Below are 13,671 nucleotides of genomic sequence, written 5' to 3' on the forward strand. Positions count from 1 at the left end.
CATATACATAGTAAAAATAGAAAATGAAATTTTAATAATATTACTCACAATACTATCAAAAAATCATAAAATAAATATAGCTTGGTCTGAATACGAGGAAAGATGTGTAGTACCATAGTATTGAAAAATTGAAATGTATTTTCAAGAAAAATTTTAAAAGACAAATAATGGTGGTTATATACATCTTTAATTTATCACAGAATAACATTAAATAATATTATATCACTTCACAAAGAAGTAATTCCACTTCTCCCACCACTGACCTTTGTGTTCTTGTTGACATATATTTTAATTCTACACAGGTTGCAAATATACAATGCATTTTCATTATATTTGCTTTAAAGAGCCAAAGGTCTTTAAGAAAAAATTTTTCATCAAGCCTGAAGAACTTCTTTTTAAATTTATTTTATGTGTCTGTGCTGGGGCTAAAATTTTTTGGCCTTTGATTTTGAAAATATCTTTATTTCACCTTTATTTTTATAGGGTATTTTATTTAGTATGAAATTCTGGGTTGATTTTTTTCTTTCTGCACCTTAAAGATTTTGCCTCACTTTATTCCAGCCTTCATAATTAGCCATCTTTTGCTCTTGTTGTTCCCCTGTATGTATCTTTTTATCTCTGGCTACTTTTAAGATTTTTGTCCTTGTCTTTGATTTTCAGACATTTGATTATAAGCTTAGTGGTTGTGTGTGTGTGTGTGTGTGTGTACTCATGCTTGGGGTTACTGGCCCTGGAGCTGTGGATTGATATCTTTCATTAGTCCTGAAAATTCTCAGCCACTATCTCTTCAAAACTTTCTTCTCCCACTCCCTATTTTTTCTCATTTTTGGAACTTTAATTACAAATATGTTAGTATGTTTAATATTATCTCATAGATATTGGAAAGCTCTGCTCAGTTTTCTTTTATATTCTTTTTTTTTTCCTCTTTGAGTATTTGTTTAGGTAGTTTGTTTTGTCCTGTCTTCACTTTCTTTCACTCTGTAGAGTCTATTGTTAAGTCTATAGAATGAATTTCTCATTTCTGATGCCATATTATTCTGTTCTGGTATTTCATTTTATTTTCTTATACGTCACATTTTTCTGTTGAAATTTCCCATTTACTTACTTACCCATTTTGCCCACCTTTCTATTAAATTATTTACTATTGATATGTTAACCACAGTTAAATTCCTTGTACATATAATACTAATATCTAAAGCATCCACAGATTAACTTACATTAACTGTTTTCCTCATTGTTTATGATTCACATGTTCTTGTTTTATTGCATATCTCATAAATTTTATCATATATTGACCTTGTGTGCCAAAGAAAAATAAAGATTAAAATCAGTGATATTTAACCTCCAAAAAGGACACTCTTCTTCCACTATTAAGCTGCTTCAAGGGCAATAGAGGAATCAATATAGCATATGCTTCAGCTGGTTCTGTGCTTTGTTGCAGATTTTGTTCGATCAACTTCACCACTGGCTTCTCAATATTTTGATTTTGAGATCAGAATATTTCCTTCAGTGTGGCTTGGGATCTGAGCACAGGGAAGATTTCCAGAGATCTCTCTTTGCTTTCCAGTTTAGGAGCTAGTTTTCAGGGTTGTAGGAGATCCCTCTCTGCTTTATAGTCTAGTATTTGGCCTTCTAGGTGACTTGGGACTTCTCTTTCTTTTCCAACCCTTCTCCTAGTTTTTCACCTTTGAGATATCTTTCTCCACCTTGCTGCATTGTTCCTTGCCTACCATGGGCTCTAATTTTAACTAAATAAAGGTCTGTTGTGCATTGTGGGGATTTCTCTCAGCTACCCTGCCTTTCCCCCAGCAAAGAGCACCTGACTGCATTTGATGAAACCCTTGTGTACCTCCAGGGAATTTTTCACAGTCCTTCTCCACTGCTCCCATCCTTCAGAAACTCAGTGAAAGTCTTGCACATCTGGAGGGACTTTCTCAGCACTTTTACCCTGAGCCCATTTTCAACGGACTACTTCCATGAAATCAGTGATCTTGTGTAGCTGAGAGAACATTCTTTCAGTTCTCTTGCCCTTTTCCTAGCCTGCTTTATACTTGGTGAAAGTCCACTGGCTCTAAGAAGTACTCTATCAGTTGTTCTGTCTTCCTAGGGCATTTAATGCACTGCTGTCATGCACTCAGTGAAGGCCTTCTGTGAAACAATTGGAGGATGGGCACTAAAGGAGATCCCTTGGGATACTAATGAGTCATGTCAGGCCATATGCAGACATTATAATTCTTTAAAGGTTCTGCTGGTTTCTTCTTATGCTATCCTATCACAGGTTCACTCTCTTCTCACTATATGTACAAAGAAAAAAGCAGCTATGGGTCCTTCTCCTCTCCTAGGAGAGGCTGCTTCCTCCTTGGAATAGTTAGGTTTCTAGTCACCCTAAGTTCTCTGATGGGTTTAAAAGTAAAACTATGATTTCATAGCACATACAGTTTGTTCTCGTTAGGGCAGAAACTTTTTCTTAAATAGGACACAAAAAGCCCTAACTATAAATAAAATATTAGTAAGGGCAACTTCATTAAAATTAAACATTTCTATTTATCAAAAGACTCCACTAAGAAAGGAAAAATGCAGTCCATGGGTAGGAGAAGATATTTTCATACATGTAGCTTAAAAAAAAAAAACACAACTTCTATTCAAAATATGGAAAGAGCTCCCACAAATCAATAAGTAAAATACAGACGTTCACCAAAAACCAAAAAAAAAAAAGCACAAAAGAAAACTAAATTTCAAAAATCTAGTCAAAATATTTGAAAAAGGCATTTTATAAAAGAGGATATCCAAATGGTCAATAAGAATTTCACTACATTGTATCATTCATCAGGGAAAAGCAAGTTAAAGCAATGATTCAATGTCACTTCCTATCTATTAGGGTGGAAAAATTAAAAAGCCTAAAATTTTGAAATGTGGAACAACTGGGGCTTTATACACTGCTGGTGAGAAAAAACCATTTTGGAATACAGTTTGCCAGAATCTGCTAAAGCGCTGTATATGTGCACCCTATGACTTGGCCATTCCAGTCTTAAGTATATAACCAACATAAATGGGTATATATATGTTCACCAAACTACATGTGCAAGAATGTTTTTAGGGGCTTCCCTGGTGGCGCAGTGGTTGAGAATCTGCCTGCCAATGCAGGGGACACGGGTTCGAGCCCTGGTCTGGGAAGATCCCACATGCCGCGGAGCAACTGGGCCCGTGAGCCACAGCTGCTGAGCCTGCGCGTCTGGAGCCCGTGCTCCGCAACAAGAGAGGCCGCGACAGTGAAAGGCCCGCGCACCGCAATGAAGAGTGGCCCCCACTTGCCACAACTAGAGAAAGCCCTCACACAGAAACGAAGACCCAACACAGCTAAAAAAAAAAAAAAAATTAAAAAAAAAAAAAAAAAAAAAGAATGTTTTTAGTAGCTCTGTTTGTGATAGCCAAAAAAATGGAAGCAACATAAATAGTCTTGAAGAGTAGACATTATAATTTAATTGTGGTATAATCATATAATGGAATATTGTATAGCAATAAGAATGAAGTATTGCCACACACAACATGGGTACATCTGATAGTCATTATGTTAAGTGAATAAAGACGGACACAAAAGATTCAATTTTTGCAAAGTGCAATAACAGGCAAAATAAATATAGGATGATAGAAGTCATAATAATGATTTTCATGGTTGGTTATTGAATTGGGGGAGTATATATGTGAGAGGTTTCTTGGTCTATTCTAATACTCTATTTCATAATATGGAGGTCAAGTATTCATTTGTACAAACATTCATTAGTCATACACTTAAAATTTGGGCACTTTATGTTATATTTTTATTTTTAAAAAGTGGCAGAGCTGAACCTCAAACGCCTAAAATCTTGCTCAACATAACTAAAACCTTACTGTTGCTGCTACTTCATCAACTTAACAATTATCAACAGGGTTGTCTTTTCTTTTTTCATGTAATAAATATGCCCTGTGGCAACAAAAAGTCAATTTTCCTTCACTCCAATAATGTGATTTAATTATTTAAAAAACAAAAAACTCAGATCACCACAGATGGGCAGATGCCTCAGGGCAAATGCCAGTTTTGTCCTTTCTTAACTCTTCTGATTCACATTTATCACAATTTCTGACCTCTGATGTTTCTTTCCTCCCTCCTGCTTGTTCAGTTATGCATTTTAAAAGATATTTAAAATATATTATCCAGAATTATTAGGTGTTCTATTCAGGAATGGTTTACCCAGACATCAAGTATGTCAGATTGCCAGAATTATTTTAAATCTTGTTGAATATTTTAAGCAAATTATTTCATATTTTTCTTACCTCCAGTTCACGGACTATAAATTGTCTAGTTTTTAATCCTACATGGTTTATAACTCCTGATTATAAATTTATTTTCAATGAGGATTGTTTTCTATAAGCACTTCCTAAACCCTGGGTTGTCCAGGCCAGATTTCAAGTTGCTTTTACCAGGGCCCTGTGGGTTTCAACTGTTCTGAACCAGTTTTATGCCAATTTCTTGGCTCAGTGTTCCAGAACCATGGAGGAAGCTTAATACCAAGCCCCATAGCAATGAGTCAGGCATGAGGTTCTGATACCTCCTTGATAAGTTTTCACCCTTTCATATCCCTGCTTAGACAGCTACTATATGCAGCTTCCAGATGCCCGTAGGCACAGTTGCCCAGGTTCCTGTCCCTGGATGGGAGAGTCAGTGAATCCCTGACTTACTCAGGGATATACCTGTTGCCTATATTGTACAAGTTTGAGCATTAAACTTGTATTCCTCATTTCTATTAGAGCATTAAAACCCCAACCTCAAAGAACTTTGATTCTTATAGCCTTCTGTCTCCTGCTTTGGTGCACAGTGACCAAATTATCTTCTAGTTACCATTTAGTTATAGAAATTGTCCATTCCTTTTCTTATTTAAAAAACTAACTGTACTGTTTAAAAGTATTATACCTGTCATGTATGTATATGATGTGTGTGTATGTATTTGCAGTGAGTGGGCTTGTCTTTCCACATTAACTGGCTTACAATACTGAGCAGAATTTTGTTATATTTACGATTTGAAATATATATATATGAAGCAACTTAACTGAATTTCCAGAGTATTCTTTATTTATGCAAATGTAATTTGTTTCTACCCAAGCATTTTACTAGTTTTAAATTTAAGCAAAATTTAGGAAAAGTCCCAAGACTGTCAGGCTAGTCATCTTTGTCATTCACTTCATATTAATTATAGGATATATTTTTTAAATTCTGTATACTTGGAAATATGCATTGATGAGTAATTTAATGTCTATTTTTAAAAAATTCATAAGTGCACATATTGAAGTGAGATGAACAGGTTTGTTTGAAAATCTTTTCTTTCCAATTCCTATGAACCAGGAGCCACCTACACTGAAGCCAGCAAACACAGCCAATGATCTGGTGATTTCCAGCGAACACAGCTAATGATCTGGCGATTTCTGTTATAAAAATTCAACCTCTGCCCCCAGCCTTCCTCTTTGATGTGTCAGACATCCCCACCCTGTGATCACTCAACACAATCCAGCACGGCACATCCCAGCCTACCTTTTATGCAGAGTAATATTTATGTGTGCACTTGCCTATGCATGTTCTTCTCCCTCTTATAGTAAAATCTAACACAGTAACTTACCTCATGGTGTTCTGTTTGTCACTGCTCACCCAACCCTGTAAAGATCAAAAATTTAGCCAGCATCAGATACCACATCATGTGAAGTGCTAAGTTATTTGGGGGCTTCATCCTGTTTCATTTGAAGCTTCATATTCACTCAAGGTGACATTTCATATGTCAGGATCAGTGGTCCTTTAAGCTTAAAACTGTGAGCAGAGCGTCACCTTCCTCAGACCGAGAGATTGCTTTAATCTTTGTGCATCCTAGAATGCGTATTTCCTGTGTTGTGTAAATCCTCTGAGCAAAAGTTTTCCAAATGATTTACAGAATGCATTTATTTTAGAAGCTGCTCCTTCAATTTCTGCAATTTGGTACCTAGGGCCTTTTCAAGGACTGGTACAGAAGCAAGATTTCTTTCTTCAGGAGAAGTTGTACCATTGAGGAATATTATTATTAACTATTCTAAAAGGTCACACTGCACTATATAATTCAGGAAACTTCAAAAATCACAATTTTGAGAAAGAGCAAGTGGGCATTATACATAGCAGCAAAGCTCCAAACCAAGCTGCTGAGTCTATTTATGAAATTTATTTTTGATGCTCCTTCAAGATATGTACATAGGATTTCCACAATTTTATTAGTTCTCTGTGAAGGATCACATTGGAATATATGTTTGAGTCCCATACAGAGTCCAGAACACAGCACATTTCCTCTGTTTATAGCTCTCTGTTTTGTTTACTTTAGGCTAGAACACAGGCTTCAGATCCTCTTTCTTGTTTAAAGACCCAGCACCGGTGAGCCTTCCAGGATGAGGGCCTACTGCCACCCTCAATGTCTCCCTCAATTCCTCAAGAAAGTCAAAGTGATGAATTATATTCTTAAAAATGTTTTCTACAATAGAGTGAGGATTTACAAGGACTTGAGAATTGAGTATAACACTAAGATGAAAATGGAAACAAGCTACATTCTTAGACAGTATAGAAACATGCTTTATTAATATTATACAGACACTATTCAAGATCCACTGGTGAACTACGTTCTATTTTTCCTTAAAGTTTTTCTAGATTACTGTTTGCTTATTACAGAATGAAATGTTTTCTTTGCATCTCAGCTCACTACACTGAAGCAAAAGGACCAACACAAAGAGAGCCCTGCCTTTCTACATTTTATTCACATTTAGAGGACAAGTTTAAATATGTTGGATACTTAAAAGTATATAATTCTTATGAGAATATGTATCATTTTATGTTATACCTGGTTTGTTGGAAGTAAAACATTTTTTAGAAAGGAAAAATTTCTCACGGATGACCTTTTAGAAATTGAATCTCATTTAAATAGTCAAAGATTTCTCAAAATAACTGGTTTTTAAGGAAAGACAATTTTTCTTTAATGCTGTCTTTCAATTTAAGGGAATCGTTTCACTTCCCCTGAAGTTAAATAGGTTTTTTCCCTTGTTTCAAAAAGAAGCATTCTTTGGAAATTGTAGTGTGTCTCTTAATGACAACGTTGCCCAGAATAGTTCCATTGTTAGTCTTGTGTCTGCTCTGTGATGTGCTGCCAGTTCCAGGTGCTAGAAGGAAACAAGAGCACAAAGACAAATAATGGGAGCTTCTGCCATTACTGAAAAAAAACAGAGAGTAAATGTGAGTTAAATCTGTTCATTTTAGGATCTGAAAACATAATATTTCCAAGGAACTGAATTCCTTTTATTAGCTATGTGACTTTTTCTATGAAGATAAAATTCAACCCATGAGCCACAAACAAAATATATTTTATCACTTCAAATCATATATCAAATGTTAGCAAAGTTTTTCCTATAGAGATTTGAATTTATACTCCCCCCTTTTTAATGGATGATAGAGAAGATCTTGTTACTTCCACAGAAACAGAAAATATACTTAAGGTTATTTATGAACAGCTAGGCATCATGCATGCTAATTACTAAGTGACTTATACAAAAAACAAATTTGAGGTAGCTGATGAAGTCATAAATGATTTAGTTGACACGACAAATGCGTTTCTCGATGCTAATCATTTCCTATCACAGTTATTAACTTTGTGCACAAAGAGGTGTTTGTAACATGTATTTTTGTATTTCTGTTCCTTCTATTTTTTTAAATTCTCTTTTAACCATAATACTTGTTTTGTTTGTGTTCATTAATTTTTAATTTTATTTCTAGCTCCAGGTGATTTGTCTAAAGGCAAATTTCAAAACTTTAAATATCAATTGGATAACATTTTCTATTTTCTAAAGTTTTTATATTTTAAAGTTAGCTTTCTGTCAATGAGTTTATTGCAATTATTTTGATCATATTGTCCTCTTTTCCCACTGAATATGTATTTTACTCTAATTCAGGGTTTTCTAGCAACATTTTAAGCATAATTTTTACCCTTCCATGCCATTACATTGTTACAATTTCAAACAATTTCTTCTTCAAGATTGAAGCTATAGAAAGAAGTATCTGCAATATCAATTCACAGTCAGTGACATGTTTAGAGAAGAAAATTGAACCAAAATGCTAAGAAACATGTACAAATTTTTCAAACCCTCCCAGAGTTCACAAAAAATATTACTCTTCCCCCCAACTTTTGATAAAAGGATGAAAATACTTAAAGGTGCATAAAAATTGCAAAAGCATCTCCATGGTGCACAAAATTACAAATAATTGGAAACCAATGACTAGAAATATTCATTTTTGACGAATTTGTCAAGTTGAGCAATTTGTCATTATGATCAATTTGTTAAATCAGCCAGTTTATTTTCAACCAATTCACCTATAGTTTAACAGAATCGTTCCATACTTTCTGGTGTTACCACTGAAATTTAAAAGTCCCTAAAAGGGAAAACTCTGTTCAAAGTCTTCCAGGAAAGTACATTTTTTCCTGTCCCTTGGTTCCATTGCTTTCGGGAGATTCAATGACTATGTGTGCAACATATCCTAACTTTATAAGTGCTTTTAATATTGACCAGTATTTAATGTGGGTGTGTAGTATGCAAGGACCTCAAAAGTAACCATTTTACAAGGTTTTAGAAATTAAATATATCTAAGATACATCAGGGAGTAAAAATAACAAGATACAGAAAAATACGGTTACATATTCTACATTTGTACAAAACAGAAGTCTGCATTTTTATGACAAAGCCCTAATGGGGCAAAGGAAATATAGAGTAGGAAATCTCATTTTTACTTGGTAGCTTTTTTCATGTTATTTAGAATATTTATAAACATTTAGCCACTTTGAAAATTTAAAGATTACATGGTTGGTGAGAATAGGAAGCAATTTGGCTAAATTTACAAAAAAGTTTGGGCATGTGTCTAGAAGAATGCATCAGAGTCTAGGGAGATAATTGGGAAGTGGCAGATCTAGGTACAAGCTTGACATTCAGCTGCACATGATGGGAGAGAGACACCTTATGAGGAGAATGAGTGTTCTTGACTCTCTAGAGCCCGAAGGGAGATTGATTGGTGAGCTGAGTCTCTCCTGCCATGGAGACAGAAAATGCAGACCAGAAGGCTTCCTAGGTTCTGTCAAAGCAAAAATTGCACAAGAAAAAATTACACATGCAAGGAAGACTTTATTCAAGACTATTGCAGTAGAGAAGAGAAACTGAACTCCACTCTGCTAAAAGAAAAGTCAGGAGAGTTTTTAAGTGCTGAAGTGAGCTGGTGGGAAAGTACTGGAGAATGTTAGGGGCTAAGTTCATCAATGAGATGTGTCAAGCACATTGAGTTTTCTTAAATTTGCAAATCTGCACATTTTTTTCTCTGTGATTAAGCCACCTGTTTGCTAAGTGGGGCTCACTGAAGTTAGGCTCCTGCATTACCACAGATTGGAAGACAGGGATGCTATCATCCTTGATGGTTACATTTCAAAGAACAGCTCCTAGGTCCTGGAGAGAGACATTCCTGGGTTTTAAAAATGCCAAGAAACTTTTAGAAATAAGCAACAAAAGAATTTACAATTACAAGTTTCCTAAGGTAAATGCTGTAAGAAAAGGGAGATCAGGGGTCCATGATGAAGAGCAAGTCTGTCTAAAGTTGAGTCAAGCTGAAGGGAACATTAGGCCATCTTGGTAATTTCTTTACATTTCTAGTCATAAAACCAAGGTTTCTTAGCCTTTCACCACCTATGGAATCCTGAGAAGAATACTATAGTAACCAGGTATGAGCCAAAATGAGTCTAAAGATTAAAAATAACTTATGTAAAGGAGTCTAGTAGTCAGACAAGGTGAGCAGAAATTTCAGAACACAAAAAATCAAAGATACAGAATTGCTTAAACAGTCAGTTGTACAAATATCTAAGTAACCAAATGATAAAGCACTTAAGAAGATTCAATGCATCACATAAAAATAAGACACTCTGGAGCCAAATTTATCTTAGCAAACTAAAGAAATCAATAAACGTTTTAATGAAGGCCTGTTACCCTTAAGACTCATTTTATTGGTCAGAAAGTTTAGGTTCAAAAAATATCTCACAGTACAAACACATATCAAGATAGAAAGCTTATGGGAGAAGCTAAGAAACAGAAGAGCTAATACAATAGGTCCAAATGGGGGGAAAATGAAGGTGTGGAAGAGTGGCAATAATTAAACAAAGAGTAATAGTAAAAATTCCTAAGTAAAAGAAAAATGTGAGAAACAGACTCACAGACATAGAGAACAGACATGTGGTTTGCAAGGGGGAGGGAGGTGGAGGAGTAATGGAGGGGGAGTTTGGGGTTCGCAGATGCAAATTATTACATATAGAATGGATAAATAACAAGGTCCTACTGTAGAGCACAGGGAACTATATACAATATCCCACAGTAAACCATAATAGAAAAGAATATAAAAAGAAGGTATATGTAACTGAATCACTTTGCTGTAGAGCAGAAATTAAGACAACATTGTAAATCAACTATACTTTAGTTAAAAAAAAAAAGAGAAAGAAAGAAAGAAAGAAAAATGTGAGTGTGCAGACTAGAAGAGCTTATCTATTTTTCAGGTGGATGGTGAAAAATTACACGTGCCTAAGTCATAACATGGTAAAATCCTGAGCCTAAAGGATAAGAAAAAAAATTCAAACTCTTTGACAGAAAGAACAAATTACCTAAAAGGAAAAAAAAAGGAAAGTGGATGTCAGACATCAGTCCTATTTGTTGTATTAGAAATTAGAATATTGTATATACCTGTCAGGTAATAAGGGTCATTTAACAATATAAACAAATATTGAATCATTATGTTACACACCTGAAACTAATATAATGCATGTCAATTATACCTTAATATAAGTAAATAAATAAATATATACATACATACGTATAGAACATTAAAAGAAGCATATCCAAAGCATCTGAAAGAAAATACTGTCCATCAAATACCTAATATTTGAAGTGATATTCAGTTTCACAAATAATCAGAAAATAGAGTAGAGGTTAAGATAATTAAGGAAAAGAAGTCATGGAACCAAAAGCTCATTGTATTAAATGAATAACCAATACACTGATTTTTTCAGAAATCTTCAGAAAATGAGAGGGAGTAACCTAAGGTTTGTAGATGATTGCAACAAGAAAGAGTTATCAGATAGTATAAGCTTCATAGAGGGGTGTTCAGGGAGGAGAGAGAGAAAATTGCACAGAAGGAGGATTTGGAGACCATCTCCGAGGTCTCTTGCATTTTTGCGTGTCTCCTGGGGAGACTACCTCTGCTCTGGAACATCTTTTTAAGAATATTTGTACAGCAAACAGCTTTGGAAGACAGAAATAATAAAGGGCAGAGCTGTTTACTGGCTATTATAATAAAAATAATGCCTCCCTATATGGTAAAGACCAAGCAGGCTTATTATCCATTTTGAAAGATTTGTGTTCCCTAAGCTCAGAGTTCCTTCCCTGTAATTCATCCCCACATGTGCATGTGTCACATGACCCTCTTTGTGTTACCCTGCAGGAATTGGAGCTGGGGGAACTGTTACAAGAAAAATGATGAAACTCTGGCCACTGCTATTGCTGTGAGTAATAAACTGCCCTTTGTGTATCTGGATTTTAAAAAAAAAGAAGAAATACCATCCAAATAACAAAAGAAACTAAACTCAGACTTGATGGAGATGACGAAAAATGGAAAGAACCATATTGATAAATGAATATATATATATACATAGAAACACAGATTATGTGCATCTGTCTTAAGTCATATTTTAATGGGTTGATAATCAGGGAAAGCAAAATATAAAACCTGGAACAAAAGAGGACATACTGTAAGGGAAACCCTCATAAGTACTCTACATGTCCTAAAACCTAAGAGTTGGGGCAAGAGGTGGTAGAGATAAAAGTTTCCAAATTTCCCCTCAGGGAGAGGGAATTAGGGGAGAAGGAAGGAGAGAAAGGAAATAAATGTATTTTGGAGCTCTCAACACATTGGGTTAGGGGACTGTGAGATGAACGATGGCACTGTGGAGGGGAAATAGTGCTTCTCAGTGGGAAAAAATATTGGCATCTTGTGTCTCAGTCGTGTGTGTCTGAAAAGAACTAGGAGAGGGAAAGTAAGTATGAATATAATGGAGACACACAGAAAAGTCTCCACTTGGGGGTAGGGGTGGGGATTAATAACATCTTGAGAAAATAAGAAAAATGAATTAGAGAAAAAAGAGTGAAAAGCTCCTTGGCTTGTGCATGAAGGCATCCTGGAGGGCACTGGAAGCCAAGAGGCAGCTTTGGCACGGGTGGGCTGCAGGTCATCCAGAGCTAACAAGAGAACCATTCCAGGCCAGCTAACTGGCAGTATCCTTCCCTGCAGAGTCGCAGGAGAGAGACGCACAGATAGGAAGCTGAGGGAAGCTTCTAGAGGATATTACATCTAGTGAAGTCAGACAGAGAAAGACAAATGCTATATGATATCATTTACATGCGGGATCTAAAACTAATACAAATGAAGCTATACACAGAACAGAAACAGGTTCACAGACATGGAAAACAAATTTCCGGTTACCAAAGGGAAGAGGGAGAGGGGAGGAACAAATTAGGAGTATGGGATTAACAAACCACTATACATAAAACAGATGAACAACAGGATTTATTGTATAGCACAGGGAACTATATTCAAGGTCTTGTCATAATCTATACTGGAATATAATCTGAAAAAAATAACTGAATCACTTTGCTGTATACCTGAAACTTACACAATATTGTAAATCAACTATACTTCAATTACAAAAAAGAGAATCAAAAAAAAAAAAAAGAGACTCACAAAAGCATGACAAGAAGGGGTCAATTACTTCTGAATATGTGGGAAAGATTTCTTATTCAAAGTTAAAACTTCTCCACATTTTTAGCTTGGAACCAAGAAGACAGGGAGCTTACCGTGGTACTCTCCCAGCCCGCTTCCATCCACTCATATCTTGTGACCTCTGAAGCCTCCACAGTTGGAGGGAGGTGAGTGAGAAGTGATAATAGGACAGAAAAAATGTCTTATTTTACTAGTAACTATCTGGTATTGGTTTCAACGAGGTTTGAATACGTTTGATGCCAAGATCCTTTCAAGTTTAAACGTTTCTGACCACTTCCTTGTATAATTCTAGTTCACTCCATCCAGTAGCCTGACTCTTAAAATTCTCCAAATGGACCTACATGCATCGATCCCACTACCTTTTCCACGCATAACTAGTATCTCCAGCTTTCATCCTGTGCAATTTACAGGCATGCCCTGAAAAATAGCTTCCAGTTAAATGTTTTCTCAATAAAAAACATCTTGTTTTCAGTACACATACTTTAATAGGTATATCTCTCAGTAAAGCATTTTTCCTATTACATATTTTAATGGAAAACAATATATACTTATGTTCCCAAAACTCAATAAAATATTTTAAACAACAATCAAAAAAGTGCAGGTACTCAAGAAACATTCCAAACACAACTGATAGAATGTCAGAATTATATGTAAGCATATTGAAGATCAGTGTGTATATTAATGGTATGCAAACTAAATACATTTTTACATACAAAGCAATTAGTTATAGACAAGTAATAATTTTAAGCTTTTTCCTCTAAGAAAGATACTATTTTATTTAT

General features: G+C 35.2%; 1 long non-coding RNA gene across 1 annotated transcript in view; it reads right to left on the reverse strand.

Annotated features, from left to right (window-relative positions):
* Positions 1-7,135: 7,135 nt before the first annotated feature.
* Positions 7,136-13,671, reverse strand: part of LOC132366638 (uncharacterized) — a 55,615-nt gene continuing 49,079 nt past the window's right edge. Inside the window, exon 4 of the long non-coding RNA XR_009503483.1 lies at positions 7,136-7,197. This is a non-coding gene — a long non-coding RNA (uncharacterized LOC132366638). The remainder of the gene's footprint in view (positions 7,198-13,671) is intronic.

This window comes from Balaenoptera ricei, chromosome 5 (assembly GCF_028023285.1).
Source record: "Balaenoptera ricei isolate mBalRic1 chromosome 5, mBalRic1.hap2, whole genome shotgun sequence".
NCBI lineage: Eukaryota > Metazoa > Chordata > Mammalia > Artiodactyla > Balaenopteridae > Balaenoptera > Balaenoptera ricei.